Genomic DNA, 26,539 nt, shown 5'->3' with positions numbered 1-26,539 from the left:
GCTCGATATTTGCATAGCTCTCCGCCCTGCTGTATTTCCCCTTTCATTTCTCCTTCCCTTTCAGCTCTTCTTTTGTTTCTTTTACATCTATTTCTTATCCGAAGACCTTCAAAAATTTTGGGAAAACCCACCGGCCAAGACGAGAAATCAGGATGCCCTGATCACCTTCATGGACGACCAGCAGTTCGTAGATGCCCTGGACTCCTGGCTCTCTGCGTATCTCTTTTCCTTCTCAGGGCCGCGAGCAACAGAAAAGGCTGAAGAAGAAAGGGGAAAAAAAGGTGGAATTTTCAGTTTGATGGAATATTCCTGGAAAAATAAAACATGATAGAATGGGAGTTAATCCAACTCCGTTTTCCAAAATTCCCTTTCATCCTAGTCCGGGAATAGCCGAACTTAGATTCAATGACTCCAAATTCCATGCCCACACCCTTCTACCACTCTGTCTCTTCCTTAATTTCTGTAGCACATTTCCATCGACCTCACGCAGATATGAATGCTACAGCCACCCCACTCTTCAGCCTACGAAGAGATCACGTTTAAATGCACTCCAGTTTTTCAGTGTGCAAAGCAAGGTCATCCTGCCAAACACTCCTTCTACCCCGTCAGTGTTCCAAGCTAATGCCTCATTGCCAGCTGTCCAGCCTGAGTCCTAAATTTGACAGCGATTATGCTTGAGGACTCAAGAGTGAAAATGTCCTTTTCATTCTATCCTGGGCAGCTTACAACACCCTGTTCCTATCTGCCTTTAGAACGGCACACTGACTACCTCAGAAAGTCAGTTTCAGAGAGGAAGACTCTGTCCTTGAAGATGGGCCCCAGGTTCATCACTGCTCGTGAACCTTGAGATATGGGTTTCACCTTGACAAGCCCTTTGTTATATGCAGTACCTCCTGATCTTCAGCAGCTGACAAAATACACTGCTACAACACACGTTCCCTTGGTAACTGGCAACACAGGAGAACACAGAGGCAAAATCTCAAGTCAACCAGGTAACCAGCCTCACTAGAGCCACCCAACCTTTGTGGTTCCCTTGCTATCAACACAGTCAACTCGGGAGTATAAAAACCCATTTGGAAACCTGCTTTTTAACACAAGCTATAGTTTTGCTTAGATGGAGGAAAAAGTTTGTGCCCTTATCAGGGCACAGGCAACAGCTTCTGTCTCACAGATCAATTGCCTTACCATCTTCATTGGATTGACAATAATCACTTTCCCAACCAAGTGGGGTGGGGGGGCACTTGGAGGACTCATAAAGATTCCTTTACTGGATCACATATCATTTGGGGTTTATTTCCTACTCTTTGTCACCTTATGACTTTAAGAAAAGAATGTATGTCCTTCACCAATTGATAAATGGTTAAAGGATATGAATAGGCAGTTTTCAGAGGAAGAAATTAAAGATGTCTATAATCATATGAAAAAATGTTCTAAATCACTATGGATTAGAGAGATGCAAATCAAAACAACTCTAAGATACCACATCACACCTAACATGGTATGATTTGCTAACATGACAGAACAGTTAGATGATAAATGTTGTTGAAGATGTGGGAGAGTTGGAACACTAATTCATTGTTGGTTGAGCTGTGAGCTGATCCCCCCATTCTGGAGAGCAATTTGGAACTTTGCCCAAAGGGCTACAAAAATATGCCTACCCTTTGACCCAGCAATATCACTTCTAGGACTGTATCCCCAAGAGATCATAAAAATGAGAAAGGGTCCCACATTCCTACATGTACAGAAATACTTATAGCAGCATTCTTTGAGGTGGCCAAAAACTGGAAATCAAGGGGATGCCCATCAATTGGGGAATGGCTGAATAAATTATGGTATATAAATGTAATGGAATACTATTGTGCTATAAGAAATGATGAATAGGAAGACTTTAGAGAGGCCTGGAAACACTTATATGATCTGATGCTGAGCAAAAACCAGGAGAACCTTGTGCACAGCAACGACTACACTGTGTAAGAGCTTTTTCTGGTAGACTTGGAATTTCACTGAAATGCAAGGACTTAAAAAAATTCCTAGTGGTCTTTTAAGACAAAATGCCTTCCATACCCAGAGAAAGAACTTTGGAATTCAGCTGCAGAATGTAGTAGCTCATTTTCTTTTGTATTTCGTTTTGATTTGTTATATGATTTTTCCCATTCATTTTAATTCTTCTACACAACATGACTAGTGAAAATGTATTTAATAGGAATGTATGTATAGAACCTATATAAAATTGTATGCCATATTGGGGAGGGAAGGGGAAAGCAAGGTGGAGGGAGGAGGAAAATAATTTAAGTTATATGGTAGTGACTGTAGAACACTGAAAAAAAATAAAATTAATATATTTTTTAAAGAAAAAGAAAAGAAAAAGATGTATGTACACAGCATTAACCACAGTGAGCAAGGAATTCTTCTGGTAGACTTAGTCCCTCATAGCAATGCAAGGACCTAAAAATTCCCCATGGACTTTTGAGGCAAAAATGCCTTCCACATCCAGAGAAAGAACTATAGAACTGGACTGCAGAATGAAGAAGACCATTTTCTTTTATGTTATGTTATGTTATGTTTTGTTTTATAGTTTCTCTCATTCATTTTAATTCTTCTGTTCAACATGACTATGGTGAAATTGTATTTAATAGGAATATATGAGTAGAACCTATATAAGATTGCAAGCTGTCTCTGGGAGGGAGTAGGGAGGGAGGAGGGAAGGAAGGGGTAGGTAGGGGAAAAATCTGGGATATATGGAAGTGATTGTAGAACTCTGAAAACAAATAAAATAATTATTAAAAAAAGAAAAGAATGCGAAGGTGATGGTAATCATGGTGGGGCAAATTACAGACCTTTACATTTTGATGTGTATGGGAAGACAACATACACATATTCTCATGAACTCTCAAGTAAGAAGGCTGATTTTCATATATGACTCAACTTTATATAGACATTCCTGAGTGTGAATAAAACCATGGTGGGTGTGAAGATTGTGAATGGATGAATAGATGACTGGACTGAAGATATAGATGGAGGAAGACAGCTAATTCTCAACCTCAAACCTGACTCCCTTTTACAGCTCCTGTAGATGTCTCCTGGATAATTCTCTGATGTATCAGGGACTGAACCTAATTAAGAAATAATGGAAGTCTGTGTTTCAATGGGAAAACCAGGAGAGTTAGTATTTGAGGCCCTACTCTGGAGTCTTAGACATTTGCGTCTGGATTTACAAAGGACAGGAGTTGAAATCTGAAGACCCAGGTTTAGGTCAGAGAATCTATAGCTGTTGATCTTGGGCAAGTGACTTAATCTTTCTACATCTCTGTGAAGTAATTCATCTAGAACATGAGGTGCTTTATTCATTGCTCCATGAGGCTCTTGCTAGCATGGACACTCTATGATTCTGAGTGAGTCTAGATATGATTTGGGGCAAGTTCTGTGAACTTATGAAAACTTTGCTTTCCTCACCTAATATAGAAAATGGGCCTGGTACTGTGTCTAACAGGGGTATTTGCACATATATGATATGAGAGCATATATATGAAAGTAACCTGTAATTCAACTTAATGCAGTCAATATTTATTAAGCCCTTATTACGTGTCATCTCTTGGGACTAGTTGGTGAGAGATTTGGGAGAGAAGGAAGGAATATAGCAGTGTAGATCATATGATGCCACTCTTCAAAGGGCTAGAAAGAACGAATCACATTCAATGCAAAAAGGGAGTACAAGTGTAAATAATAATTCTTCAGCAAAATACTCTTGAAAGACTAAGGAAAAAAATCAGAAAAAATCTTGGAGGATCTTGGAGTATCATTCAGGCATGTTTAAGTCTCAAGTAGCAGAAATGGCATGGGGGGGCTGGAAGAAGGAAATAGACACTATGTATATTAAATATTATGTACATGTTAAATGACATTATGTCTATTCATCCCCTGTGGTGGGAAAAGCCCTAAATGCCACATGGAGACCCATTCTCAGTCCAAACAATGATGGAGCCTAAGTCTCCGCATAAAATGGGTATAATAATTGGTTGTATGAATTACTTTCTTGGGCTGTTTACGGGGATAATGCTTTCCAAACTTAAAGCAGGAGTTAAAGAAGGAGTTCCAGAACCTCTAGGAAGGGACACTTTCTCTCAAGGGACATATAATATATCTTGAAGGTCCAAATGATCCCTTGAGGATCATTTCAAATAAGGCAAGTCATCTTTTTGAGACTTAATTGAAATTTCCTAATTGGGTGGGTAACCTAGATTGAACAGTAACTAAGTTATAGATATTATTGTCTTCCTAGACTCATCATTCTTCTGGAGCAACAGTAATACATACATACACACATACATACATTCGTGTATGTATATCTTCGTGTGTGTGTGTGTGTGTGTATACATATATATATATATGTATGTATGTATACTATATGTATATAGTGTGTTCAGAGAAGACTAGTACCTCTGGTGTGAAGACTGTTAAGCCCTTTTCAGGGTTGGTTTCCACCTCTGGTGTCCACCTGTTCCACCTCACTCTACCTGTGGCTCCATGAAACTACAGCATGTCCAGAGGCCACACCCTGGTACAGTTTTGGCAGACTGGCTAAAACTAGGTTGAGGGTAGCTGAGTGGTCTTAAACCCACTGGTGATTTGGGGAGGTGTCTACCTCAAGCACGTGAAGACATCCCCTGATAGAACTTGTGGCTCAGAACAATTTGCTCCAAAGGTCATAAAGGCAGTTGAAGCAGGCACTTAGAGGTTGGTTAGACATCAAAAACACCAAAGTCATGTACTGCATCCTGAGCCATCACCAGTAGTCTTGACTCTGTCCTGCCACTGGACTGTGATGACTCTGGAGAAGAGAGTGAGGCCGATGATTTCATGCCTCATTTAGATTCAATTTGCTCATAAATCAAAAGATATCACCCATGCCATTTTAACATCTTTTTTCACCCACATCAAAGTCCTGTGGCAGCAGGCAAAGATGAGTAACCACAATCCTGTACACAGGCAGCCCAGGCCATAGGGCTGTCTTCTGACTGGAAGCAGAAGTGGTATTTGGCAGCCCCCTGGGTGTCTGAGCAGCCTTGGGATCACACTATTCATCTCCTGTTGTGAAGAAGGGGCTAGAAAATGTGTCTGATTACCCAACCCTGGCCTGATTACCACAGTAGGCAGGGATCCCACCCTGGGGTAGAAATACACACACACAATACACACACACACACAATGTTCGCAAACATCCACAAAGACAATTCCACTCACAGTGAGCACACAGAATGTACACACACTTATACACAACAAAAAGTTCAATAGACCTGAAAGAGAAACTGCTCTTGTTGCAAGAAAACTCAGCAGGTATTGAATTCAAATAGCAGCCCTGAGTGAAACAAGACTGGCAAATGAAGGCCACCTTACTGAAGTTGGACCTGGATACATGTTTTTCTGGAGTGGTCACAGTGAAAGGGAGCATCGTGAATCAGTATAGGCTTTGCAATCAAAACTAATCCTAGCTTTTATCACTATCAAAAGAAGTGAATGGGGGGAGCCAAGATGGCGAAGTAGAAAGACACACATATGCTAGCAACGAAACCCACAGCCCATAAAATACCTGTAAAGAAGAACTCCCAACAAATTCAGGAGCAGCAGAAGCCACAGAACAACGGAGCGGACAAGATTTCTGTTCCAGAAAGACCTGAAAACCTGACTCAAAAGGTCCCTCCCGCACCAGACCCAGAGCCAAGCCCAGCCCTGCCTTCGCCGAGCAGCACCGAGAGGAGCAGATCCGAGCAGGCTTCAGGGATGGAATCTCCAGGGGCCATGCAGGTCCCTCCACCCACAGGTACTGACAGTGGGTGAGAGGATCTCTTTCGCTGGTCGAGAGGGGAGTGGGGTGTCCCCATAACTCAGGTCCCCTCGGGAGGCAGCTGCAGAGGCAGCAGGGGATAGGGGCTCCCAAAGCAGGCAGGAGCCCAGATTCATTGTTGAAGGTCTCTGCATAAACCCCCTGAGGGAACTGAGCCCCGAGGGGCAGCCCTGCCCCCACCTGAGCAGCTGAACTTAATCTCACTCTGGATAGCAGCCCTGTCCCTGCCCAAAGCCCTGAGGCTGGGAAGCAGCATTTGAATCTCAGACCCCAAGAGCTGGCTGGGCAGATCTGGAGGTGAGGTGGGGGTGGAGAGGACACTCAGAAGTCAAGTCACTTGCTGGGAAAATGCCCAGAAAAGGGGAAAAAAACAAGACCATAGAAGCTTACTTTCTTGGTGAACAGGTATCTCCTCCCTTCCTTTTGGATGAGGAAGAACAATGCTTACCATCAGGGAAAGACACAGAAGTCAAGGCTTCTGTATCCCAAACATCCAGAATAAATATTCCATGGGCTCAGGCCATGGAAGAGCTCAAAAAGGATTTTGAAAATCAAGTTAGAGAGGTGGAGGAAAAACTGGGAAGAGAAATGAGAGAGATGCAAAAAAAGCATGAAAAGCAGGTCAACACCTTGCTAAAAGAGACCCAAAAAAATGCTGAAGAAAATAACACCTTGAAAAATAGGCTAACTCAATTGGCAAGAGAGGGTCAAAAAGCCAATGAGGAGAAGAATGCTTTCAAAAGCAGAATTAACCAAATGGAAAAGGAGGTTCAAAAGCTCACTGAAGAAAATAGTTCTTTCAAAATTAGAATGGCGCAAATGGAAGCTAATGACTTTATGAGAAACCAAGACATCACAAAACAAAACCAAAAGAATGACAAAATGGAAGATAATGTGAAATATCTCATTGGAAAAACAACTGACCTGGAAAATAGATCCAGGAGAGACAATTTAAAAATTATGGGACTGCCTGAAAGCCATGATCCAAAAAAGAGCCTAGACATCATCTTTCACGAAATTATCAAGGAAAACTGCCCTGAGATTCTAGAACCAGAGGGCAAAATAAGTATCCAAGGAATCCACCAATCACTGCCTGAAAGAGATCCAAAAAGAGAAACTCCTAGGAACATTGTGGCCAAATTCCAGAGTTCCCTGGTCAAGGAGAAAATATGGCAAGCAGCTAGAAAGAAACAATTCAAGTATTGTGGAAATACAATCAGGATAACATAAGATCTAGCAGCTTCTACATTAAGGGATCAAATGGTGTGGAATATGATATTCCAGAAGTCAAAGGAACTAGGACTAAAACCAAGAATCACCTACCCAGCAAAACTGAGTATAATACTTCAGGGGAAAAAATTGGTCTTTCAATGAAATCAAGGACTTTCAAGCATTCTTGATGAAAAGACCAGAGCTGAAAAGAAAATTTGACTTTCAAACACAAGAATGAAGAGAAGCCTGAAAAGGTAAACAGCAAAGAGAAGTCAAAAGGGACTTTACTAAAGTTGAACTGTTTACATTCCTGCATGGAAAGACAATATTTGTAACGATTGAAACTTTTCAGTATCTGGGTAGTTGGTGGGACTACATACACACACAGAAACATGCACGCGCGTGCGCATGCACACACAGAGACAGAGAGCACAGAGTGAATGGAATAGGATCGGATCATATCTTTAAAAAAATGAAATTAAGTGGTGAGAGAGAAATATATTGGGAGGAGAAAGGGAGAAATGGAATGGGGCAAATTATCTCTCATGAAAGAGGCAGGCAAAAGACTTTTTAGTGGAGGGAAAAAGAGCAGAGGTGAGAGAAAAACATGAAGTTTACTCTCATCACACTTGACTCAAGGAAGGAACAAAATACGCACTCATTTCGGTATGAAAACCTATCTTACAATACAGGAAAGTGGGGGGAGAAGGGGATAAGCAGGGTGGGGGGGATGATCGAAGGGAGGGCAATAGGAGGAGGGAGCATTCTGAAGCCAACACTCTTGGGGAGGGACAGGATCAAAAGAGAGAATAGAAGCAATGGGGGCAGGATAGGATGGAGGGAAATATAGTTATTCTTATACAACATGACTATTATGGAAGTCATTTGCAAAACTACACAGATATGGCCTATATTGAATTGCTTGCCTTCCCAAAGGGAATGGGTGGGGAGGAAGGGATGAAGAGAAGTTGGAACTCAAAGTTATAGGAACAACTGTCGAGTACTGTTCTTGCCGCTAGGAAATAAGAAATACAGATAATGGGGTACAGAAAGTTATCTGGCTCTACAGGACAAAAGAGAAGATGGGGACAAGGGAAGGGAGGGATGATAAAAGAGATTGGTGACAGGGGCAATCAGAATGCTTGGTGTTTTGCGGTGAGGGGAGGGGACAAATGGAGAGAAAATTTGGAACCCAAAATTTTGTGAAAATGAATGTTAAAAGTTAAATAAATAAATTAAAAAAAAAAAGAAGTGAATGACAGGCTCACAACAATGTGATTGCCACTTGCAGAAAAATGTCATGCTACCATCTTCAGGGCCTATGCTTCCACCATGATGAACCTTGGTGAGGTCAAAGAAAAATTTTCAGAAGACCTGGAGACCCTTATCATTAATGTGCCAAAAGAGGACAAGCTTATAATTCTGGGTGACTTTAATGCTAAGGTAGGCTCAGACTACCAGACTGCCAGGGAATCCTATAGAGAAATGGAATTGGAAACAGCCACAGCAATCATCACTTATTACTGAAGACTTGTATATATCTCATGACCTTCTCAACAACAATACGGTCTGCCATTTACCTAAATGCAATAAAACTTCATGGAAGCACCCTCATAGAAAATATTCACATTTAATAGACTATGTGATTGTAAGGAGAAGAGACAGACCAAGATGTGAAAATGATAAAGGTGGTGCAGTGCTGGACTAACCATAGACTTATCTTTTCCAAGCTAAATATTTGCATTCAACAAAAGCTGTGTCCCCAAGGCAAAATGACTATCAGAAGAATTAATGTCAACAGAGTAGAACTCTTCTCTGAGAGGGAACAGTTTGTTGGTAACTCAGAGAGAAAGTGAAGCTATCGTACAGTTGGCAACAATGCAGTAAAAAAGGAGTGGGCAGCTTTAAGAGATTAGTGTATAGCACTGCATTTGCTTATCTGAGTCAGAACACTCAAAAACATCAAGATTGGGTGGATGAAAATGATGGGGAAATCCACAATTTGCTAAATGAAAAGTCAGAATTCCACAGAGTTTACTGGTAGGATAGTTCATCCATCTCTAAGAAGGCAGTATTTAAGTCCATCAAAAGTAAAGTACAAACAAAGCTTAGAGAGAGATGCAAGATTCTTGGTTCAGTAAGAAGGCAGATGGGGGCAGCTAGGTGGCTTAGTAAATCGGGAACTGAGTCAGGAGGACCTGAGTTCAAATCTTCCCTAAGACACTTGACACTTTCTAGCTGTGTGACCCTGGGCAAGTTACTTAACCCTGATTGCCTGAAAAAAAAAAAAGAGGCAGATGAAATTCAATTTTATGGTGATAGTAACAATCCAAAGCACTTTTATGGTGCCCTAAAGGCTATTTATGAGCCAAAGACCTATGGAGCATCTCAACTACTCAATGCTGATGGAGCCACATTGATTAGTGATAAGAACATGATCCTAGAGAAATGGCTGAACACTTCCAAAGTGTTCTCAGCAGACCATCATCAATCAATGCTGAAGCCATTGACCATTTACCTCAGGTTGAAGTTAGTCTCTCCCTAGCTGAAGTTCCAATTGAAGAAAAGGTTTGGAATGTCATTAGGCTTTTTTTGTGTGACAAAGCACCTGGTGCTGATTCTATTCCAGCTGAGATTTAGAAGGTAAGGGGTCCATTACTCATTCAAAAACTGACTGAAACTTTCCAGGTTATATGGCAAGAGAAGGTTATCCCCCAGGAGTTCAAGGATACCTCCATTGCCCCTCTCTATAAAGATAAAGAAGATTGTCCTGTGACAATTGTGGGGGGTGGGGGGTGGGGGTGAGGGAATCTCTCTATTAATCATTGGTGGCAATGTGATTGTAAAGAGATCTTGCCAGAGTCTTCCTTAATAGGATCCCTCATCTGGAAGATGATCATCTACTTGAGAGTCAGTGTGGCTCTACAAAAGGCCAAGGAATCATTAATATGGTGTTTGCTGCCCAACAACTCCAGAAGAAATGCCAGGAGCAGAACAGAGGTCCATATACAACATACAACCAACACCTTTGATACTGTCAAATATGAGGGCTTACGGAAAATTATGTCAAAATTTGATTGCCCAGAGTTCACCAGCATTGCACATCAATTTCATGAAGGCATGCTTGGCTGGGTTCTGGATGATGGACAATACTTTCATGCTTTCCCAGTCACCAAGGAAGGGAAACAAGGCTGTGTGCTTGCTCCCATACTTTTTAGCAAGATGTTTCCAGCCATGCTGTCAAATTCCTTCAATGAGGACAAACATAGCATCAATGTCACCTACAAGAGTGATGTAAATTCTTCAACTTGAAAAGGCTACAAGCCAAGACCAAAGTGGAGGGAGGATTGGTGCATGATTTTCTGTTTGCAGATGATTGTGCACTCAATGCAGCCTCTGAAGCTGAGATGCAACAAAGTATGGATTGATTCTCCACTGTGCTAATTTTGGCCTAGCAATTAACACCAAGAAAATATAGGTGCTCCATCAGTCACCACCACACCATCCATATGTGGATATTATGGTTACAGTAAATGGAGAAGTTTCAAACGCTGTGTATAAGTTCACTCAGCTTGGTAGTATACTTTCCAGGGATGTACACATTGATAATGAGGTTGATGCACAAATTGCCAGAGCTAGCTCAGTGTTTGGGAAGCTCCAAAGGAAAGTGTGGGAGAGAAGAGGTATTCGATTACTGACTACCAAACTGAAGGCCTACAGAGCCATTGTGCTGACCTCATTGTTATATGCCTGTGAAACCTGGACGGTATATCAGCACCATACCAGGAAACTGAATTTCTTTCATTTGAATTGTTTTAGAAAGATTCTGAAGATTACCTGGCAGGATAAGATACTTGACATTGAGGTCCTTTCTTGAACCAAACTGCAAAGCATTCAAACTCTACTGCACAGAGCACAATTCCAATGGACCAGCCAAGTTGTTCAAATGCAAAATGTATGCTTACCAAAAAGACTGTTTAATGGTGAACTCACACAGGGCAAGCATTCCTGTGGTGGTCAGAAGAAGCAATACAAGGATGCTCTCAAGGTCTGTCTTAAGAACCTTGGAATTGGTTGTGTGCCATGGGAGACACTGGCACAGGACCACCCAGCATGGTGTGCCCTCATCAGAAGAGGCAAAGTGAGAAGAGAATTGAAGTAGCTCAAAAGAAATGAAGATGCACAAATTTAGAGAATCTACCCCAAATGTTTACACAGACTACTTGTCCTCGACTTGTGGTAGAACATTCCCAGTTTGTATTGGTCTTAGCCAGTCAAACACACTGTAACTTGACCCTAGCATAGTGATGTCATTGCAGTCCTCTTTGAGAACAAAGGACAACCATAGATATAGATATTATTCCCTCTTTGAGCCAGTTCAGAGAAAGTGGGGATCCCTATTTCTGACCCTTCCATTTTTCTTTTGAAATCATCTCAATATAATTGATTCACACTCATCACCTCTGTCTACATAGACTCCTTCTAGCTTCCTTAGTGATGATAACATTCTTAGATGTTACTTGTCTCATCTTTCCATTTGAGAATGTAAACAGTTTAAGCTCATTAAATTCCATAAGATTTCTCATTCATGTTTGTTTTTTTAGGCTCCTCTTGAGTCTTGTGTTAGAATGTTAAATTTTCTATTCAGCTCTGATTTTTTCATCAACAAGCCTTTCAAACACAACAACTTCAGTCAAATCAGTCAAGTAACATTGATTAATCAGCCTATTACCAGCCAGACATGTGCTAATTGCTGGAGATTAAATGAGGGCCAAAAGACAAGTCACTGCTCCAGAAAATTACTGGTTTTGATAAAGACTTGATTGGGATGTTGCAGTCTTTTCTAAACATGTTCTGCAAATATCTGTTGTTTACAGGTTGAAAATCTGCTAGGTCAGCTAACCAAACCCTAGACGTCAAACTTTTGGAAAATGGGGATGGAATGGTTTGCTTCTCTCATATCTTACCCAGAAACATTCCAGCTTTCCTTCCCCTCCCCATTTCTATTTTGCAGGGTTTGACAAGGTAGTGGGGCATTTCAGTGACCTAGGGAGTCTGTGAAAGGCCAGTTCCACATCAAAGGATCAGAGTACCCTGATTTCTCTTCCTGTTGCGTGGGTTACTCCAATGCTTTTGGAGATCCTAGAAGAAAGAGAGGAAAAAGAAATTGAAGCGAAAGAGAAAGTGCAGAAGGGAAGAAAGCTATGCAAATGTTGAGCAAGCCAGGAGGCAAAGGATTCTGGGTGGCAGGAAAACATCTTCTTACCTGAAGAGTTAAAATCTTTTGAAGGTCCTTTTTCTGGCATATTTTTAGGCGATTGACTGGATAAAAGCGCAGGTGTGGAGACCATGTTTTCACATGTAGGACGTAGCAGAGGATATATGAGTCTTGGTCAAAGGTTTTGTATTGGGCAAGAGTATTAAAAAAAACCCAGTGTGCTACCCCAAAGGGGTAGGGGAGTGGGCAGCTTCCTTTTTATTCCTTCTCAACCTTTTGACTAAGGTCATATTTTAACACATTATCCTTTTTTATTGTTTTGACTTTTTATACATCTTTTCCATGAAAATAATACTCTAAATGGACTTTTACAGTAGGGAAACAGAATAAGAACTTGCTCCTTGCATTTCATTCATTGACCTCATATTGCACTACTTGGAAAGCAGTGTTCTTTTTGGGAACAATTTTGTATATGAAGATAAATCCAGTAGTTGTTCCCAAGAAGTTCATTTTGGGAGTGCTTTCAACTTACTCTGTGTTCTATGAAGCTCAGCATTAAACACAAAAACTTTTATTTCATGTAGTTAAGATATATTTCCTTAAGCCTCTGTCTACCACAGGTTGGTGGAGGTAAGAAAGATAAAATCCATTAGGTAAGGAATGAGCTTCCTTGTTTCCCTGTTAAACTTTATTTTTAAGTTCCTGAAAGTTACACAATAACATTCAATCAGAAGGTCTTATTGTGTTCATCCTTCACTGCCAAAGAAGACCATGCCGTCAGAGAAATGATGGCATGGCTTGCATTTCACTTTGTTTTGAGGAAGGGAGGGCTGTGCAGGTCACCAGCCTCACTTCTCCTTTGGAGCCATCTGGATCCAGTGACCAGATATTCATCAGGAAGACTGGAGGTGGCCCAGGATGCAGTGGGAGACCTTGGTCCTTTTAGGCCAAGGCCAATTCAGGTACTCACTTAGTGTGAGGTAATACCCATTCAGTGAATAGGCCTATTTAAGAAGTAGTCAGAGGATGGAGGCAAAGAAAAATAACTAAATCAGGCTAGGAGGGAAACAGCAACAGTTGCTATTTATAATTGTTCTTAAGCCAGGAGGGTCCAGAAAACAGCCCTTAAGTGGAGCTTGGGCAGGGACAGTCAGAAGGACAAACATCAGCTTAAAGAAAGGAGAGTGTATGAGTTAATTGTTCAAGAAATCCCTCTGCTTCGAGGGTTTCCCCAGGTATTTTCAGGGTTGTTCATTCACCTTTGGTATCTACCTAACATTCAGCTCTCATTTATGCCTTGGAGAAGTTGTAGCAAATGCAGTGGCTACCTCCCAGGCTGGGCAACAAGCCAATAGTTAGAGGGTAACTGATCAGCAACAAACCCTTCCTTGAGTTGGGGGCAGAGTTACCCCAAGTTTATGAAGACCTCCCCCCACCGTACGGGCAGATGAGAAGAATTTGTTCTAGTGGCCCTGAAGACAACTAAAATAGGCACTGTTAGTTTGCTTAGAACTTGGTCAGACATGGAAGATGCCAAGATCATGACCTGCTGCACTCTGGGTCATCTCAAGTTGTCTTGATTTTTTTTTGTCTTGCCACTGGACTTCAGTGACTGGATGATAGAGTGAGGCTGACGACTTTGTGCAACTCCCTCACTTAAATCCAATTCACACAGGACTCAAGACATTAACCCTCCACATCACTGGCCCTCTTCAAAAACGAAGGACAAACAAGATCTTTGCTAGGAAAGGATGAGCAAGGACTGCTACCACAATCCTGGCACCTCAGAAGCAACATTTGGGACAAAACCTATAAAGTTTCAGTCCCAGGGGGTTTCAAGCCACAGTTTACAGGACACCTTCATACCCCAGGCCCTCGATTCCCTGGTCATCTCAGGCACTTCTACTCAGGGTCACTCACCCAATTTCCTTCACAATCAGGTAACACTGCTGTTTGCTAGTTGCACATAGTTCCACCCTCATTACCTAAAGGATGTTCTTTGTCCTATACCTGCTGGTTTCGAATCCCATTGTGTCTTTGGGAACTTCTGTTCAGGTTCTTCCCTTCTGTCCAAGACATCTTTGTCCATCACCAGTTGGGGGGCGGGGATGGGGAGGAAGACTTCTTTAGCATTAATAGCACAATAGTGACAGGAAGGACCTGTGGAGAAAGACTTTTTATAAATATAACTAATTTTTAGTTTTCAACATTCATTTCATAAGATTTTGAGTTTTAAATTTTCTCCCCCTCCCCAACGCTGCATGCAATCTGAAATAGACTCTACTTATATATTCATATTAAATATATTTTCACATTAGTTGTGATATAAAGAAGAATTAGTACTAAAGGGAACAACCATGAGAAAGGAGAAACAAAACAAGAGAAAAGGAGAGCAAATAGTACGCTTCTATCTGTATTCAGATTCCAAAGGTCTTTCTCTGGATGTGGTTAGCAATTTCCATCGAGTCTTTTGGAGTTGTCTTAGAGCTTTGCATTGCTGAGAAGAGCTAAGTCTATCAAAGTTAGTCATTGCACAATGTGGTTGCTACATGTGTACATGTTCTCCTGGAGTATCAGTTCGTATAGAAAGACTATTTTAAAAGATAATATTCTCTTATTATATGTTTAAAATAATTTAAATTGTTTAAAAAGTCATGAGTTCCAAATTCTATCCTTCCCTCCCTCCTCTCCCCATTTCCCTGAGACAGTAGGGAATCTAATGTAGGTTATACATGTTCAGTCATGTAAAATATTTCCACATTAGTCATTTTGTACAAGAATAGAAAAGAAAGAAAAGAGTATTCCAACAATATGAGTTCTTTCTCCGGAAGCAGATAGCATTCATGAGCCCTTTGGGATTGTCTTGGATCACTGTTGCTGAGAATAGCTAGTCATTCACAGTTCTTCATTGGACAATGTTGCTGTTAACTGCGTATAATGTTCTGGTTCTGCTTAGTTCATGTAAATCTTTCCAGGTTTTTCTGAAATTATCTGCTTGACATTCCTTTCCTTATAGCCCTATAATATTCCATCACAATCATATACCACGATTAGTTCAGCCATGACCCAATCAATAGACTTCCCCTCAATTTCCAGTTTTAGCCACCACAAAAAGAACTGCTATAAACATTTTATTACAAAGAGGTCCTGTTTCCCTTTCCTTTTTGAAAATCTCTGAGATTAAGACCAACCAAGTGATATTAGTGCTGGAGTCAATTTCAGTATTTCATTATACTCTGGGCATAGCTCCAAATTGCTCTTCAGAATATTTGGATTAGTTAGTTCATTTAACACCAAAAGTCTTCCTGAGAAATAGTGAAAAGTGATATCTATATAAGAGCTGTACCTATCTTGCAAGAAGTTATTACTTTTGAGGAACCCAATCTCAACATATACAATGAAATAGCGATGACGTGAATTTGCTAAAAAACTCAAAGGTAGAATAAATATGTCTTTTGAAAACTGAATATCAGGGGATAGCGCGAACGCAGTCCCCCACTACCACAAATTATGCAGTCGAGTTTCCCGCATTTGGGGAAATCGCAGGGGTCAGCCCATCCGGAGTGCAATGGATAAGCCTCGCCCTGGGGAAACCACCTTCGTGATCATGGAATCACCCCTGCCAGGTAAGTATGCTATTCCATGCCACACTCCATCACTCCTTTGCCACACACACACTCAACACACATGATCACACCCGCGACACTTTCATTTTCTTACCAATACACTCTATCCATACACAACCAACGCCCACCGGCGTGTGCTTCAACCCTCAAAAGTCCCTCAAACCTTGAAATCCACCTTTTCCTGATGCACTATCTGCTTAGAGAAAAATGTCCACAGAGAATACTCATCTGCATAACGATCTATCCCTTGCTGACGTCATTCACCAAACCTGCCACACGAGAGACCGCCATCTATTGGCTGATCAGCTGAATTTGACTGGAGCACCGACATAGACTTCCAACACAGAACAGGAATTTGACAGCATGGAGCATGGGCTCTTGGGAAAAACAGAGAAGCAATTGGGTCTCTTCAGCAATTTTTATGCAACAGACCATAATACTTCCTTGGTGATCTATTCATAATCGAAGTTCACCTCTGATGTTCACTTCTTTAGATTTTATATTCCACTTTTAATACCACCAGGTATTTCATGATTTATCCCTCTAAAATGTGACTCGTGATTGAAGCTACCTGCAAATCTGTTTACTTAATCCTTAGGTGAATTAAATGTTTGACCTCTACCTTGCCTATAAAAGAGTAGAAGGAGTAAAGAATGAATCTTCTGCCTCTGGTTGTAGAGATAGACATTGGACTGAGTTTAAAACAAGCACATCCATACTTTTATTTTTTAGCAATAAATTTGATAGGTCCAGGATCTGGAGGGGCAGTACTATCAGACTTTGTAATCTTGGATAATGAGATCTATGCTCTCACCATCATAGTCATTACCATTACCTCTAAGAATACATAAATCTAACCTTCTAATTAGCCAGAGCTGATAAAATAAGGAAATACCAAATAGTTTGTCAGCATCTGACTTAGGGAGGCTACAATTTTATTGGAACACACTTGCAGAGGAGTGCTTTGGAAGGATGGGATATGACCAATGACACAATATGAGTGTGGAACTTCATTAGACAGAGTAGAGACACAGAGAGGTAGATAGGTAGATACATACATATATATATACATGGATAAGTAGACAAATGCATAAATAGATACATATACATGTACTCATACATACACACACTATACATCCATATATATATATGAGAAATGATTCACTGAGGACCCCTATTCAAACTCGTCAGTATTAGTTCATTATGATTTTATAAGAGGTAATGATTGTTAGTAATTATTTTAGTATATTCATCTAGTAATACATACCTAGTCAGTCACCCAATAACAGGTATAAGAATAAGCAATGTTATTAATCCTTACTTTGTATGTTACAGAGGAATATAGATTCTAATAGAGAGGCCCTATAATAGGCCTCCAATTTTAATGTAGTATTCATTGCTTGTTTACCAGTTATGGAGCTCACATGAGCAACCACAAAAATGCTGACAAAGATATCTACATCCTGTTTTGCTCAAATTCCACGGGTGTGGTGTCATGGTATGGAAAGAACATGCCCCATGTTCTTGAAGCACATGTATAGCTTGTACCATCTTTTCCTGCCTAACTTAAGGAGGAGCCCATCCATTTTGTGACCATTCAGTCAATGGAGATATTCCTTGCTTCACCCAACTTGTGACTCTGCTGACAGATCATTTTTGCTTAATATACCTTATGCATCATATGTCAACCAATGGGATTCTGTATTTTGCATAGCTGCTTTCAAATATCTAGGCAAACCCTGTTAAAAAAACAAGGTCCTAGGATAAAAAGGCATCTTAGATCGTGAGGAAGATCTGAGGTCTGTTTCATTAGAGGGGACCATGGATCCTTTAACAAAATGCCATTGGTTCAGAACTCTGCCTCAGTTTCTTTTATTGTAGATTGGACGATTTTAATTGCCACATGTACATATGTGTTTTGTACATTACCAAGTGAGTGTACACTAAATTAATTTTAAAGAAAGGTATTTCTTTTTATCTTGGCAAAGTTGAAAAATTCCTTGTTATGATCCAAAAAGAGAAGTGACTTTATATCTTTTCCATGAAGAAAGTTATTCTAGGATAGCTAGGTAGAGCACCAGCCATGGAGTAAAGAGTTCAAATCTGACCATTTATGTTTCATCTGGTTTTTCTTTTTACATATCATTATTTATATGTAAATTTACATTTATGTATTTTAAACTCTTGTTTACGAATTTTACTACTACCAGGTAGTTATGGGTTAAAAATTCTGAAAAGAATCAGCATGTATTAAAAATACCTCAATATCTGTGCATTTTAAACATGAATTGAATAAAAATAAGACAGTATATCTCATTCAACTTGTCCTACTGGTCCTACCTCCATGATGTGACTATTTAACTCTTCCTGCCAGTGTTGCACACTTGAAAGAGCAGAATATCCCCTGGACTAGTAGTTACAGGACCAAGGTCTAAATCTCACCTGTGCCACAACTACTTGTGTGGGGATATCATTGGGGATATCATTAAACTCACCTGACCCTCAGGTTCTTCAACTGGAAAATGAGGAGGCTGTATTAAGGTGGCCCAAAAGGCCCCTTTCAGCTCAAGATCCTGCCAGCTTTATTGACTACATGCCAGTAATAATGGGGCAAAGACAACTAAAAAGAGACCAATAGCCAAATAAATATGTAAAGATCAGGAAAATTCAATGGCTTTGGACTACAGGCACACCACTTATGGAGAAGTTAGAGGCCAGATTTCTGGGGCCCTAGTAGGTAGGAGAGGAGGCTCCCATTCATAGAACCTTAGTCCACCTTCAGAGGTCAGCATGCCCTCCCAACATAGTTTGACCTCTCTTGAAAGGCACCTGGGGGGAAAACAGCTAAGCAGAACCCTCCATCTTCATCAGAGGCTAGTGGGACAGCCTGGGGAGGGATGTATGGCAGGCTGCTAGAAAGCACAACCTCTCCCACTTGGTTATCTCTGTAAGTTGGCACCTAGGTACCTAGGCTTTTGATAGGGAGATAACTACAGGTTTTTGTTCAGGTTCTTTCCTCAGTTTAAGGAGAGATCAAGGATATTGTAAGAAGGGATATTGTTTTTGCTCTTGTTTTACTTCCACAAATATTCTTGAAAAATAGTAAAATTCCTAGGCTGATGGAAGCTTGTGATAAAATAAGCCTGCATAACCTGTTTTGTGAAGATGAAGGTCAGGCACATCTTGGCCTCATGGGGAAAGTAGAAGGGTGGGGCTTGACAAAACAGTTTAGACCCTGGCCTCACTACCTCAGTAATCTGCGTGAGGAGGGAATATAGGGAAAGAAAGTCAGGAATTTAACTAACTCTAACCTTAACCAATAGGACAGAACCATGTAAGTTCTACCCCTGTTTCTATATCAGTGTGGGTGGTCCTAATAAGCACCTTGCTTCCTCTGGAAAAGCTTAAAAATAAACATCTTCTGCCCACTCTGTCTCTGAATTCTTCCAGTGAGAATATGTCTATCACATAAGTCTTCTAGAGGGAACTCTGGAAAGAGAAGCAATGGGTAGCAACAGGTCGACCTGGGCTAACTCCCTGACCTTGCCTGGGAAGTCCTATCATTCCCCAAAGTCGTGTTACTCACAATGAGACATCCTTCCTTCTGCTCCCTCCTCTCCTCAAAATTGTGTAGGACAGATGAATGGAAACACGCAAAATTGAAGTGAGAAGATGAAATTATTAAGCATGGCAGCCAAGAAATGGGCAACTGGGGCTGAGGACGGTGAGAACAAGAATGGGAACTAATAAAGTCTGGTTTTTATCTCACTCTTAAGGGTTGCAGTCTAAGGTTTTGGCTTTTTATTTTAAGTAAATTCTTTTCTCTCTCTCTACCTCCTCCACCAACATTTTCCTTAAAGTCAAAAAAGCAAACAAAAAACTTTGTAACAACTACACACAGTGAAACAAAACAAATTCCCAAATTGGCCATATCCCCCAAAACATTTGTCTCAATCTGCACCTATTAGCTCTCTGAAAAGAGGTAGGTAGAAAGGATTCTGGGAAGATGGTGGGATAGGTTAGAAAATGTTAGACTCTCCAAATTTCCTCCACAAAAAAAGATAGAATATTGTCTCCAAGTAGACTTAGTAATAAATAAAAATCAGGGTAAAGCAGTTGTCCTTCTAAGACTACTCAAGAGGATGCCAGAAAAGATCCAACCTCCAGGGGTAGAGGTTCAGCTCTGAGTGAAGTGCAAATACCTCCAGCCTCTGCAGAATCAACCAACAATAAGGCCTTGGGGCAGCTGGTTTCGAATGGCAGTCTCAATCTCAGGAACTTTCATCTCACGAGCAGTGTGGGGGTCAGACAGTTGAGTTGGAGATGATTGAAAAACTTCCCCTGTGAAAGGATGCCAATCATAGCTGTGCTGATCAGATGAAGTCCCAGGCTGCAATTGTCAGGGGAAAAGGAGCTAGCACATTTCTGGTGAGTGGAGTAGCAGAGTTGGGGGATTCTGCTGACTTTGAGTCCTTGCCAGAGAGGAGTCACTGGTTTCAGTTGCAGGGCAGAGAGTACAACTGAAATTTTCAGCCAGTAGGGGAATTATAGGGAGTAAGAACTTTTTCACGATAGCATGGCTTGGGGATGGAGAGGAGTGGCCAAGGTTGGGCCCTGGGAAAGATCTCAAAAAATGACTGTAAGAAGGTCCTGAGGTTTGGGGCATCATTCCCCCTACTTCAGGACTAGAACTTCATTATACCAATAGCTTCAAAATAATAAACAAACAAACAAACGAATGAATGAATGAAAATGAATAAGCAAAGGAGAAAGAATCCAACCACAAACAGCGACAATGAGGATAGACAAAATCTGGGTTCATATTCAGAGAAAGATAATGGAGCTTAAAAACCACTATTTTTTCAATGAGAAAATTCAAATGGTAACAATCCTAAAAAGAGTTCTTGGAAGAACTTTAAAAATAAAATATGAGAAGTTGAAGAAAATAGGAAAAAAATAAGAGCAATCAAAGAACATCATGAAAAGAAAGTAACCAACTGGAAATAGAGAATCAAAAACTTAAGGAAGAAAATAATTCCTTGAAAACTAGGATTGGGCAAGGGGAAGCTAATGTTGTTATGACACCAAGAAATAATAAAATAATATCAAGAAAAAGAGAAGAGAATGTGAAACATCTCATCAGAAAAACTGATCTGGAGAACAGACTGAGGAGAGACAATGTAAGAATAGTTGGACTACCTGGAAGTTACAATCCAAAAAAGAATCTTGTTACAATGTTGCAAGAAATTACTTGGGAAAATTGCCCTGAATTTCTAGAACAAGAAGATAAAGCAGGAATAGAAAAAAAATCCACCAGTCACCACCTGAAAGAAATCCCAGGAGGAAAATTTACAAGAATATCATAACCAAGTATCAAGGGCAAAAAATTGGGGGGAAACTTTCATAGACAAATCTCTCAAATAGGATATGATTGTGATGAGATACTGCTGTGATATAAAAAATGATGAGCTGGTTGATTTGGAAAAACATGGAAAAACTTGGATTTATGAAGGAAGATGCTGGACACCTCCAGAAAAAGAACTGACAAATAGGAATTTGCTTAGTATGGTCTTATCTATGTGTATATACGTACATACATATACATATACGCATATATACGCATGTGTGTTTATGGAAATGGATATGAATATGGGTATGTATGTATGTGTGTGGGGGGCGGGGTATTGTTAACAGGACTTTTACTGAGCCAGTCTCTAACCTGAGAATGCTGGGAGCCAATAAAGCAGGCTTTGAGATGGGAGTGCTAGTAATCAAGTAGTTTAATTAATCAGTTTCAGAGTGAGGAATGTTCTCATGGCTGAAGTATAAGTACAGGTTATGTACTTAAATCACAAATGGGGAAGGAGAGAAGAAGGTGGATTATAAATAGTCATCTAGTGGTTTCCCACAAGAAACCCCCAAGTCCCAAAGTACAGCAAATCTGGAGTCAAGTCTTTTGGGTTCATGACCACCTCCCCTAGAGTACAGAACAAGAGTTCTGTGATGGGAACAAGTTCTACAATCTTTGATTTGCTTCACTTAAGGTCCAGTGATTGAGGGCATTGTCAGAGCTTTAATTAATCAGTTTAAGCTGCATTGTAAGCTCTGACTCCCCAGCCAAAGAGGCAGCTCTTGAGAAAATTAAATTATTAGTATATTCCTTACACATATCATGTTGATTGATATGAAAATTACAAATCATATATATTCAGAGAGAGTGGGAAAATGAAATTAAAAAGTACACAGTAAAAACAAAAGAAAATCTAGAAGGGAGCACAGAAAAACTAGGTTGCATGGAAAACAATGTGTAGAATTTATTACACAGGTTTTTGTGAAATGGAATTTATTGCATTATTGTTTACATTAAATCCTCTCATGTTCTGCTGAGTGCATGGGAACATTCTTTTTTTTTTCTTTCCTCATTTTGTATTTAAGCTTAAAATGAATTAAAAGAAATTTTAAATGAAAATAAAATTAAAAAGAACAAAAGAGTTAGATGGTGTGTTTCATCACTGGTCCTCTGGAATCTTGCCTTGCTACTTCATGGGTCAGAGTTTTTAAATCTTTCAAAGCTGTTTGTCTTTACAATGTTGCTTTTGTCTAAATTGTTCTCCCTAATTCTACTCACTTCATTCCCCGTCACTTTGTATAAGACTTTCCAGGTTTCTTTGAACTATCCCTCTCACCATTACTTATAGCACAACAGGATTCAGGACTCATTCATACTGTAATTTGGTCAGCCATTCTCCATTTGTTGGGCAGTCCCTTAATTAACAATTCTTTCCCATCACCATTCCCAAAAGCTACTATCAATATTTTTGTACCTATGGGTCCTTTTTCTCTTTCTTTGATCCCTTTGAGATACAAGCAAAGTAATGGTATCACTGCATCAGAGGGTATGAAAAGGTAATAATTTGGGGGGCTACTGGAAGAGGCTTTAATATCAGCACTCCATTCAGGATTGATGTTGAAATAAAATAAAGCATTGTTAGGTCACTAAAGAGTTAACAAAAGGAATGGGAACACAGCAAGTATATGCAATAAAAGCTTCTCTGCACATGGTTCTCCCAGCTTCCACAGAGGAGGTCATCTCTGGTGACCAGGGCCAAATATCATGAAGGGCATGGTGGCTTCAGAGGTCTTTGAGAATCCAAAGAGTCTGTAGGGTCTAGACTCCTAGTGACTGGGACTTTGTATGCCTTCAGGTGGTCAGGAAGATGAATCAGAAATCAAAATCCTGGGGCAGCTTTGACTCCTTTTAAGGAAAGTTAATCCATGTAGGAGGATGAAAAGAGCAGAGGACTTTGTCTACATTCCATTGTGGTCAAGGGGGAAGAAGATGAGTCTGGGAAATGCTGGTAAAATTCATCACATCACATACCTTCATACAACATATACTACCCAGGGGATCTCTTGATTTACTTTGGTTTCTCTTGTTTAGGCTAATTTGGCTTTTCCTGCTTTTGACCTCTTAAATATTAAGAAATATGAACGTTAAAAAAAAAAAGGTGCAGGATCCCAGGACAATTCCCATCTATTTCCTTTTTTTAAACTAAATACTTAATGTATTTATTTTCAGTTTTCAACATTCACATCCATAAGTTTTAAAATTTCTCCCCTTCCTTCCTCCCTCCCTCTCCAAGATGGCATGCAATCTGATATGGGCTCTATATATACATTACTATTAAACACATTTTCAAATTAGTCATGTTGCATAAAAGAATTATAACAAATGGGAGGAACCATGAAAAACAAAGCAAAACAAAAGAAAAAAGTCTGAATGGGAAAGGGTCCCACATGTACAAAAATATTTATAATAGCTCTCTTTGTGATGGCCAAAAACTGGAAATCAAGGGGATGCCCATCAATTGGGGAATGGCTGAAGAAGTTGTGACATATGAATGTAATGGAATACTATTGTGCTATGAGAAACGATGAACAGGAAGACTTCAGAGAAGCCTGGAAAGACTTATATGAACTGATGCTGAGTGAAAGGAGCAGGACCAGGAGAACTTAGTGTGCCAGGACTTTTTCTGGTAGATTTACTACTTCATTGAAATTCATGGACTTACAAGATTCCAATGGACTCTTGAGGCAAAGTGCCTTCCATATCCAGAGAAAGAACTATGGAATTGGATCATAGATGCAAACAGACCATTTTCTTTTGTATTGTGTTTTGTTTTGTTTTATGGTTTCTCCCATTCATTTCAATTCTTCTATGCCACATGCATTTAATAGGAATGTATATGTAGAACCTATATAAGATTGCATGCCATCTCAGGCAGGGAGTAGAAAGGGAGGGGGGAATGAAGGGGAGAGAGTGGAATAAATCTAAGATATATGGAAGTGAAACACTGGAAACAAATAAAATAATTCAATTTTAAAAAGAAAAAGAAAAAAAAAGTCTGCTTCACTCTGCAATCCAACTCCATAGTTCTTTCTCTGGATATGGGTGGCATTTTCCATCATGAGTCCTTTGGAAAAGTTTTAGGTCCTTGCATTGCTAAGAACTCTTTCTTCCCTTTTAAGGAAAAGCAAGAGTGACCAGAAAAAATCTCTGCTTGGTGGGGAGGGTGCAGGATTATGTACACCTTGCTTTCTTCAATAAGTTAGGCTCTAGTGAAGTTGGAAGTGGGTCAGAAGTTTTATATGTAAAAGTAACAGTAAAAGGTTTCTAAACACCAACAACCAAAAATTAATTCAAAATCAAATGCGTAATAAATCTGAAGTGTTTCAGGCAGCACTTGTCCATGTTGTTGCACTGCTCAACTTCACTTCAGCCTTGGTTCTGAACCCAAAGCATGTGCTCTTTGCACTTGGAGAGCCCTCAGGCACTCAACAAATAGCCTAATGCAAAAAGAGGGATTTGAGTAGGGTCATACAGCTGGTAAATATCTGAGGCCATATTTGAATTCAGGAAATGAGTCTAGGCCCAGCATTCTATTCACTTCACCATCTAGATGCCTGTTATATAAATATTACATATTCATTAACAATATATTTTACGGTACTATATATGTATGCAATTTTTAATGTTTTTCAAAAGGCACATATATACATTTATTTTAACATCTTTTTTACAATTTCTTTTAATAGCTGCTATACTCAATTCTCGGTGTTTCCCCACCTCCTCTTTCTGGTCCAAAGGATGGTTCCTCTTTTTTTTTTTTTTTTTAAATATAGATATATAGCTATACACACACATATGTGTATATATATCTTTACTATTTAGTATCATTAAGTGTCTGCTCACTAAAGCATCAAATATTCTTATGAATTGATTTGGGAGGGCACAAGAATTCATATAGTGGTTGCTTTGTTTGCTAAGCAGTTTTACAAATATTTCATTTGACACAACATTCTTTTGAGATACGTACGGATTATGTCCTTTTTACAGTTGAGGAAACTGAGGCAAACAAAGGTTAATTGACTTGCCCAGGGTTACAGAGCTCATGAGTATCTCTGGCTATACTTGAATTCCTGTCTTCCTAACTCCAGCACAGTATTTTCACTCATATCTATCTGTTTATTTTATTGTTTTTAATTTTTTGATAGACATAAATATTCATACTATTTTACATAGGCTAATGATTAGATTAAAGTTAATAAGGAGGAAATAGGGTAGGGAATTATCAATAGAATAAGGTAAACAAAATAGATTTCATATTAGTTGATTTTTTTTCTTGAAAGATATGGTAATGGTGCTAGGGACAATGATAGGGAAAGGGATTAGGAATAGAGAAAGAATACTGAAATATGTATAAAATGTTTAGTCATATTAAGAAATTAGGCCTAGTGGAAATTAGATTTAGGATTTATAAAACAGGTTATTTAATACTGACTCCTGACTAATGGCTTTGGGTAAAGATGAGCTTAGTAACTAATAATGATAGATAATATTTATCTAGCAGTTACTATGCTTCAGTCACTGTGCTAAGTACTTTTTCAATTATTATCTCCTTTGATCCTCTCAACAACCCTAGGAGGTAGGTACTATCAACAACCCCAAAAGCAGACATCGGTGAAAAGACTTACTCAAGTGTCTGAGGTCGAATGTGAACTCAGGTCTTCCTTATACAAATGGAACAGAAGTATATTAAAGTGTATTAAAATACCTATGAATGGAAGCCTGCCTTTAGATGTGGAGAATATCAGTTAATAACCAAAGGGAAATTGATTGAATTAAAAAAAAAATACTGAAATGACATTTCCCAATTCTGTGGAGGTCCCTTCAACAAATAGATTCTGTGCTTGAGCAACGTAAAAACACAGCAGTATACGTAGACTTCGAGGCACCTACCAAGGGAACCTATGGACAAGGCATCTGAACACTTGCACTGCTAGCAATTCAAGTCCCCGATTGCGTCTTTTTTTCTGGGAACATTATCCCTGTTCTCCTTGAGCCAGCATTTCTACTAGAAGGATTCCTCACACCCTAGGCCAGTTGGTCTACCCCGACTGAAGCAAAAAAAAAAAAAAAAAAAAAAGACCTTTGTAATGAGCTCAATTCTAGAACCTAAGGAGAACGAATTCCCAAATCCGAATCCAGTTGTTTCTGGAGAGGGAGACCTCCCATTTTTTAGCTGAAGCCAAAAGTAAAAACACAGGCGAGATTAGAAAGCTTTTACATCCATCGTTTTG

At 39.7% G+C, this 26,539-nt stretch overlaps 2 long non-coding RNA genes and 1 other non-coding gene across 4 annotated transcripts in view; 1 reads left to right on the top strand and 2 right to left on the bottom strand.

Annotated features, from left to right (window-relative positions):
• Window positions 1-26,539, top strand: part of LOC140506371 (uncharacterized) — a 129,475-nt gene that overhangs the window by 40,486 nt on the left and 62,450 nt on the right. The window lies entirely within an intron of this gene.
• LOC140506362 (uncharacterized) overlaps window positions 7-26,539 on the bottom strand; it is a 38,077-nt gene continuing 11,544 nt past the window's right edge. For both annotated transcript variants that reach the window (XR_011967899.1, XR_011967900.1), the window contains exons 2-4: window positions 14,283-14,432; window positions 12,022-12,196; window positions 7-257 (exon numbers count right to left, since the gene is read on the bottom strand). This is a non-coding gene — a long non-coding RNA (uncharacterized lncRNA). The remainder of the gene's footprint in view (window positions 258-12,021; window positions 12,197-14,282; window positions 14,433-26,539) is intronic.
• On the bottom strand, window positions 15,743-15,906 carry LOC140509330 (U1 spliceosomal RNA). The gene has a single exon (XR_011968660.1). It is a non-coding gene; the product is annotated as a U1 spliceosomal RNA (small nuclear RNA).

The sequence above is a fragment of the Notamacropus eugenii genome, chromosome 5 (genome assembly GCF_028372415.1).
Source record: "Notamacropus eugenii isolate mMacEug1 chromosome 5, mMacEug1.pri_v2, whole genome shotgun sequence".
Lineage (NCBI taxonomy): Eukaryota > Metazoa > Chordata > Mammalia > Diprotodontia > Macropodidae > Notamacropus > Notamacropus eugenii.
The sequence above is the reverse complement of the archived record's forward strand: the minus strand, read 5'-3'. Positions and strand labels throughout refer to the sequence as shown.